This window comes from Talpa occidentalis, unplaced genomic scaffold (genome assembly GCF_014898055.3).
Source record: "Talpa occidentalis isolate TD23 unplaced genomic scaffold, MPIMG_talOcc4v2.1 talOcc4.6, whole genome shotgun sequence".
In the NCBI taxonomy this organism is placed as follows: domain Eukaryota; kingdom Metazoa; phylum Chordata; class Mammalia; order Eulipotyphla; family Talpidae; genus Talpa; species Talpa occidentalis.
Window position 1 is genome coordinate 137,723,988 of NW_023604972.1, and position 8,396 is coordinate 137,732,383.

The 8,396-nt window shown below is 51.8% G+C and overlaps 1 long non-coding RNA gene across 1 annotated transcript; it reads right to left on the reverse strand.

Annotated features, from left to right (window-relative positions):
• Positions 1-1,489: 1,489 nt before the first annotated feature.
• Positions 1,490-6,177, reverse strand: LOC119260615 (uncharacterized). The gene is made up of 3 exons (XR_005128765.2): positions 5,852-6,177; positions 1,798-1,930; positions 1,490-1,624 (listed from the first exon to the last, which is right to left on the reverse strand). It is a non-coding gene; the product is annotated as an uncharacterized LOC119260615 (long non-coding RNA).
• Positions 6,178-8,396: the final 2,219 nt, after the last annotated feature.

Genomic DNA, 8,396 nt, shown 5'->3' on the forward strand with positions numbered 1-8,396 from the left:
TGCGATGCTACAAAACGATCTCTAGACCACAGGTGTTCACATCTGTGCGTGCAGGTTTGTAGTATCTAGCCAGCATCTGAAAAAAATAATAACTTGAATTGATACTTCACTGTATATATTAAAAAAAAAAAACCTTCAGGTTAAAGGAAGAAGGAAATTTTTTAACAATTTAACTTTAAGAATGCTAAAAGGGAATATGGAAATTTTGCTAGTAACTTCACAGTAGGGGGAAGCTTTTAAGCAAAATTCCCAAACTCAAATTACTCTGATAAATGTTGTATTTGGCTACATAAAAAACTAATACTGAATGCATGGCAAATTAAATAACAGTAATAAGGTAAAAACAAAACAATAAATTATGATAATATTTCTAACATATTATAAGCAAACAACCAATATCTTTAAGACATAAGGAGTTACACATCACAACAAAAATAAAACAACGTAATACAAAATGGGACTATAAACGTGAATATTATAAAACATATTTAAAAACTTCAACCTTGTTTATTCAAAATACAATAAAAGTGTAGTGGCAGGAGGACACGGAGCAGGGTCTCTGTGCCCCAAGCAGACGGAGTGAAGGAGGAGTCCTGGAGCCCTCAGGGGCTTTTCAGGTTTTTATTGGGATTTTACTGGGTACACAGCAGGCAGGGGTGTGGGGCGGGGGTGGCTGGGAGGCCTCCCAGCCTCCAGCAAGTCTTCACTCCTTCTGGGCTCTCCGGCCTTCTCTGGTGGCCCCTGCTTCTCCTTCGGTCTCTCTTTCACTCTCGTTCTCTCTGCTTCTGCTGGCATCCCTGTGACGCCTCCCTTATAAGCCCAGACTCAGCCCAGGTGAACCCCATCTACCTATGCCCACACCCTACTCCAGGTGCCGCCATTAGGCATGCATCCAGGACCACAGGATCCATCATCAATCCTAGCAGGGGGAGGGCAGAAAAGCCTGATGCTTTTTCACTTACCCTACAAAAAGCTAAATGAGATACCAGTTTCCCCATTACTGGATTATCAAATGTTTTTTAATATTTATTTACTTATGCATACAAGAACCGGGGTACAGGCCAGAGGCATGGGGGGTGAGAGGATTCACCAGAGACAGAGTGGGGAGCAGAACAGGCGGAGCCACTGTAACACACTGCTGAGGGGAGCAGCGGGGAGACAGGAGAGGTCTGTCACGCCATGTGGGTAGCTCCCTGGCCGGGGCTCAAACTCATGCTGCAGAGGCTGCAGGTAGCTTCATAGTGCTGTGCCACCATGGAGGCCCCAGGATTATCAAATGTTTTTAAAGCTTGGAGAGTGTTGGCCAAAGTGTGGAGTGTAAGGGCAGGACTGGACACAAGGCAGGTTCTCTCATCCCATGCAGACCCGGTAAAGGAGGAGTCAGAGTCCTCAGTAGTTTTGCAGGTTTTTTATTTGGGGTTCACCAGGCATATGGCAGGCAGGGGTGCTGGCTGGGGGGCTGGGAGGCTGGCAGGCCTCCCAGCCCCCCAGCAAGTCTTCACTCTATCTGGGCTCTCTAGCGTTCGTTCTGCTGCTTCTCGGCTTCTCTTTCGGCTTCTGCTTCGGCTTCTACTGCTGCTACTACTACTGCTGCTGCTGCTGCTGGCGTCCCCATGACGCCGCCCTTAAAAAGCACAGTCTTAGCTCAGCTGAATCCCATCTACCTAGGCCCACACCCCACTCCAGGTGCCGCCATCAGGCATGATTCAGGACAAGGATCCATCATCTATCCTGATGGCGGAAGGGCAGAAAAGCCTGACATTTTCTTTACCCTACAGTGGAGAAATCCATTCTTACCCGTTGCTGGCTGAAGCGTTCCTTCCTACCCCTTCTCCGAAGAGGAAAATGCATCATGATCCGAGTTTCAACAGCGCAGACACCTTGACTTGAGACACCAACACTTGCAGACGGCGCACACCTGAGCCATGTACTGGGGCGGGAAGACAAATTCAATTTACCCAGCGAAATGCCGAGTCCCTCTGGAATGAATGGGGGGTAGACTCACAGGTTTTGCCTTAATGCCTCATCAGTGAATGAAAGACATTAAAAATAACACAACCGTGGGGCCTCCCCTGGTGGCGCAGCGGTTAAGTGCTGGGCTGCGAGGCTGCCCGCAGCCTCTGCAGCGCCAGTTCGTTCCCCGGCCACCGGCGAGGGTCCCACAAAAAAATAAATAACACAACCGTAACTTCCCTGATGATATTCTGGGAGGGAAATTTCCATCTGGGAGGGAAGTTTCCATCTGGGAAGGTCACCAGTAGAAGACGTTTCCCCGCCATTTCCGCCAAACCGCTGCTCAGACGATGACTTTCTCGTCCCTAAAGCACTTGTCTGTTTCCGCCGCTCACCCCAGGGCGACCAGCACACTCTCTCCTTGTTGTCAAGGTCCCAGCTGCTGTTCTTTATTCTGTGTTGCCCCCAAAAACCTGCATTTGGTGAGCATCCACTTTGCGCCAGGCCCTTGCCAGCTTCCCCGGGTAACCCTAAAGCAGGCCTGGTTGCCGGCACATCCTCAATTTGAGCACCAAGTTCTCTAATAATCAAGCAATAAACAGGACTCCCTTTGGAAAAATAATACCCTGTTGTATCTCCAGTTCCAAAGCTGGAAACAATAACTGTAAAAATCAGAACAAAACTTTAAATAATCTAATATAATCATATGTATGTTTTGATAATTAAACTATATATATTTTTATGATCCATTACTTAATTGAATAATGATGATCATTCTAAAGAGTCGGAAAATCAGAAAGCAACAAAACGGGGCGCTGAGTTTTGCTTTGGGGTCTAAGACTTATGTGGGCTTTTTTGTTTTAGTTCTTCTCCTTTCTTTTTTTGTTTGGAAAGAGTAGCTGAGCACCAGTAGGTCAAGATGGTTAAAAACAAAATCATTTTTAACCACTTAGCCAGAAATTTGTTGGAAGTGAACTCACCGCTGTCAAACGAAACAAAACAAAACAAGGTACACTAACTACACAAAAACAAAACGACACTGTAATACCAGTTTTTAAACATATATGATATTTTGCTTTTGATTTGTTGGAACCAAATCCAGGTTGGGGGGAGACCCCCATATTATTTTTCACATTTTTCTGGTTTGATTCATCTGTTTTCAAATACTGTCACTTCTTTCATGCGGAGTCACTTCCATGTGGGTTATATTAATGTGACTCCCACCCACTGAGAGTAACTCTTGGAATTATTCATCAAAAAGTAATTCGTCTCCACACAATGATTTAATCGATATGTGTTATAAACCAAAACCATCCTATCATTATTTTCATAGAGTTACATTTGAGAGAAAAGAATTTGGAAAAAATGGACAGTATTCTCAACCTGGAAGATTCCAGGTCACCCGGTAGTTGTGTGGGACTGTTTTTAGAGATGTGAACATCTCAATATATTTTGCAATAAAAAATGTAATTAGGAAACATCACAAATCATCATGTGTTTGAGCTGACTGGAAGCAATTCGATGTTCATTTTCTCTTGCAGTCTGGGATATTAACCTTCAGAATATTTCCCAGCAGACCAAAGTCATTACTTTTATAGAGAAGGCCGACTCAGCTAAGCCAGGAGGCACGATCTATATTTATCACCCAGTAGCTGCGGCGAGTGGAGCTGGGGGGTTACAGGTGAATCAAGCACCGTCAGGTTCTGGGAGTCGGCCGTGCCCACCTGGGCCGAGAGCTGCGAGACAGCGAGCGGGCCAGGCCAGGGCATGTCAGCTGCGGGGAAGAGCGTGGACCTTCCAGTGGGCCCCAAAGGCCAAGGTGCTTTCAAGGAACGCCAGGCTCCCTGGAAGCGGTGCGCAGAGAGCCTGTGGGGCGGATGTGGGCGAGAGCCGGGGAAAGGCAGGTGGAGGCTGTCAGCTCATCAATCTTTGCACTGTCAGAGCAGCAGGTGCTACCGTTTTAAATCTTTAAAATCTACTTGAAGGACTTCAAAGGCTCCAAGCAATAGCAACAAACCCATGGCAACTGCAACCAACGCTCCGAAGGGGTGAAATGGCCTCGTTGTCCACACTCAATGGCACGCATCCTGATTCACTTTGGTGGTTTTCCTCACTGTTGGTGATGGGGTCCAGTGAGCGGGTCCAGTGAGCGGGTCCAGTGAGCGGGTCCGGTGAGCGGGGTTGCGATGTTATCTATTGTGGAATCTGCCACTTCTGAGCTCCGGGTAGACTCATCTGCCAAGATGGTCTGATTTTAGTCTTTTCCCACAGACTGGTTTAATGACTGATTCATCCTTAATTTCTGGCTTGTTCAGCTTCCATTCCAAATTTTCTGCTCTAAGCTTCCCTCCCGTGTCCTGGGAAGCTGTGGCCCTCACACACCTGGCCTCTCGCCTCCCGCCCGAGGTGGCCTGAGGTATGCCTTCAGAGCTGCCCAGGGTCTGAATGCCAGCGCTCTCCCGCCTCTGAGGCTAGTCTTGCTCCGGTGGGCGGTGGGTGTGCGGCTGTGTCCGCGGCTGGGCCTGACTGCTGTTCTCTGAAAGTCAAGGCTGCACAGCAGTGAAACACAGACTTTATCAGACCATCAAAGTGAGGATTTGAACCTGGGAAGCCGTCCCACAGATCTGACTCTGAGAGCTGCTCCCACCAGCACGTGTTGAGTTTACGCAGGAAGAAACAATGAGTCACCGACATAAAACAAAACATCTTGACTCTTGACAGAGGGGACGTCTCGTTCTGAGTTGCCCTGACCTGAAGACGGGCGGCTGCGGGAGGGAGGCCAGCAGGACTCGACCGCTCCCTTTCCAGAACCCCCCGCAGAGATGCAGCCGGTGCCCACGGCTGGACCTCCCCACCCTCAGCTCCTCGGTCAGCAGTGCAGGTGGAAGGGTCTGACCCCCCCGGCCCCGCCCGGCGGCAGCTTCTGCACAGCTGCTCAGAAGGAAGGTCGAACCTCACTGCCCCGGCTGCCAGCGTGGTCTAGTGTTCATGCTGCTGATTCTCCACTGAGCCCACGCGCCCCTGCCTTGGTCCCAGCCACACCCGGCTCATGCGCTGACCACCAGGGGCCTCTGCGACAGCCTCCTCCTGGCATCCAGACAAGCAAACTTGCACAGAGTCTCAGCGGGGCCTGCGGTAAAGAGCGGCCAGAGGGATGGGGTGTTGCAAAGAAAGTCCACACTCCCCTAAGGTTGTGCAAAGTAAATTCTCCTGCATTCTGGAGTGTTCTGCCAAAACTGCAGGCCAGGGGTCAGGACTAAAGAACTTTGCTAGTTACTTCAAGTGTCGAGGGATTTCTTCTGTCTCTTTCCTAAGTAAGAGAAAAGGCCCTGGGATGAAGCAGGCCTCCCTGTTGACCAGAAAGTGTCTGGGGTCTCCAGATCCATTTCCCAGGCCCCTCAAGTCACCAGTGACTTCCACAAGAGGGATTTGTACCCCATGAGGAAGGAAATTCTTTGGGGGGGTAGGGAGGAGGCACCACAAAATCTTACTCTTCTTGTGTATAAAGCACAGCCATGCCTAACAATATAAGCAGATGGAAAGTGTATCGTGGTAACATTTCATAGACGAGGTAATTAGAGAAATACCTGTTGAAAGGTTTCCTTGGGGGGATTATAATGAAAACAAAAAGGTTGAGAAATAGCACTTTAGGGGGATGAAACTGGCCCATAAGAAAAACAAATTCAATTCAAAACATAGTTATTGGAAACCCAGTGTTGTGCCTGGCGTTGTGCCCGCTCGGGGCAGGGAGACGGGACGAAGGCGACTTTAGAGAGACTTTGAATAAGGGCACAGGGCACGTGGCTCAGCCCTGCCAGAGAGGAAACCCTGGGGCTGCAAACCAGCCGTTTCACTCGTAATGTGAACAGACGATCACACAAGTGTGGGAGACACTCACCTTAGACCCACCTGAGACAAAAAGGATGGACAGTAGATGATAGGTAGTAGCTAGCTAGCTAGACAGACAGATAATAGACAGACACACAGACAACAGATCCGGATGGCGGGAAGGAGGAAACGTGGTAAGAGAGGACGGAGGAGGGGCGCTGGGACTGGGCGGGCAGAGGTGATGCCGGCAGGCGGCTGGATGTCTGGGGCTAGATGCTGGAGAGACAGACAGGGAGAGGACGCGAGCAGAATGAACGCTGCGTGGATGACGGCTTGTCCAGAAAAGCTTCCTGGGTAACGGCAGTAAGTCACAGTGAGCCTTGGACGGAATGCAGAGTTCAGAATCTGCACAGGAGAGAACATTCTGTCTGGGGGGAGGGGCCGCTGTGCGGGTGGCCGGAGAGGGGACGGCGGCACGGCGTACAGAGAGGGACCTGGCGAGCCCCTTCAGGACCCAACCAGAGCGGAGACGGCACCCGGGAAGCCACTTCAGAGCAGCTGGGCCTCCGGAAGCCTGTTGCCTGGCGTTCTGGCCTTCTTGGGAGAATCACTCATTCCAAAGGAAAAGCAAGAGCACGTGGTGCACGTTCCCACGGGCGTGGGGAACGCGAGGATGGCGTCGGGCACAGACAGCAAAGCCAGACACCACCACGGAGGAGATGACTTTAACGACTCCTTTAGAAATTCAGTTTCTCGTCGACCCATCGCTCCCACTACGTTCTGGAAAACAGAAGCAAAAGTAAACATCACCCCTGCCTGGCTTGACAAAGCTGAATTTAGTTGAAGCCTATTTTCCCCACTGGCTGCACCGGGGCCCTCCTGGGACACCGAGTCCCGCGCGTGGCGTGCTCTCTTCAGCTCAGGCCATCTCAGTGGGCCCGGGACGGACCCGCCTCTTTCCTAAGGCGGGACATTCTCCCACGCGCTCCTGCTGGAAGGGAACGTTTGCGCTCTGGATGTGCTCGCAAGTGCGAGGAGATTACATCGGCTAGAAGAGAACAAAGAAGAATCCAGAAGCCGTACCAGCTTCGAATGCACCCACGTATCGACAGCAGCCCCTGAGCTAAGTTCACGCTCTCTGCAAGGCCTCGTATTGTTTCCCACGTTCTCTCACTTCCGCTGCGTCGCCCAGGGTGAGCCGCGTGGAGACAGGCGCTGTCCGCTGCGGTCGAAGGCGAGCTGCGTGCTGAGAGCGACGGGGTCTTTTCTTTCAGGGCCACGACAACAAAGGCAGGGGCTGGGGGTGGGGGCTGGAGTCTCCGCTAAGCCACAGAGACTGGTGACATAGTCAGAGGCTGAGGATCCAGAGAACAGTTCTGGCCAAATCTGGAGAAGCCGACACAGCGAGACTTCAGGACCAAGTGAAGAGTATCCGGGAGGCAGCCCGGACCGGCTTGCTTCCCTCCATGCACAAGACTGGAAACCCGAAGAAGCAGAAGGGCGGCAGGAGAGGGGGGCAGACACAGGCAGGCAGGGAACTCAGGGTGCTCCTGAGGGTGTGCCCCAGCCCTGCCCCACCGGCCGGATGTGGGGAGAGGAGGGCTTGGGAGACAGCCTCCCCCCCCCCGCCCCCGAGGGCCAGGGTTCTTCTGTCCCATTATTTTCACCTCAATTAAGATCTCACTGGAGTGAGAACTGCCCGGATTGGGGCTGCACATCCTGCTTCTGCTCCCTCTCCAGTGCAGCACGAGTGTCAGCTCCTCCTCAGGCTCCTCACCCTCCTGGCATAAAACAAAGCATATTAAAACCCTTATAAAGGGAAGTCAGATCTCTCTGGCAATAAGAATGATTTACTGACATCATCGTCTTCTTAAAAGCTAATCTGGAAGGGTCAGAGGAGAGGGGAAATGGAAAAGCTTTTATTCCTGGAAAAAGGCCTAAAATAGTCGGAAAAAAATTATATGACAAAATCTTGAAAACACTGTTCTTCTGTTTGCCCGCAAGAAGAAATTTCTTTAAAGGCACAGCACTGTCGAGGGAGAAACTACTAGAAGATTCTTTCTGAACAGCAACGGCGAGGCCAACGCCGGCTTCTTTGGAGCGGCGCGAAGGTGGAGTGGCTCTGAGGAGGCCGTGCCCCGGCCAGAGGGGACGGGGCGAAGCCCGGGATCCCGAGCGGCCGGGCAGAGCACGCCTCCCGCAGGTGGGCCGTGTCTGCCCGGCTCTGTCGCCTGATCTCCTGGTGAAGACAGCGATGCACGGAGCCCATTTTAAAATGCGTGCCACGGAGAGCGGACTCCGACGGGTACAAAGTGCTTGGTGACTGTGTGGTCCTGAGGCTCCGTCGTGAAGAGGCTGCTCCCGCGCGCTCGGGCATGGCTCGGCGGGGAAAGCCGGCCCCCATGTTTCAGGGACACCCCAGCCACCATGTGGGGGGTCGGCGATGAGCAACGCCTTCCTGTCAACACTGTTGGCGAGAAGCACCCGAGGGTGGCTTTTCCAGCCTCCGCCAAATCCTCAGGGGAGGCGGCCCAGCCAACCTGCGAGTGGATGTGTCACCTTCTCAGAACAGGTCTTCTCCCTGGAGTTTCCCCCCGGGGGACTGTGGCACTGGC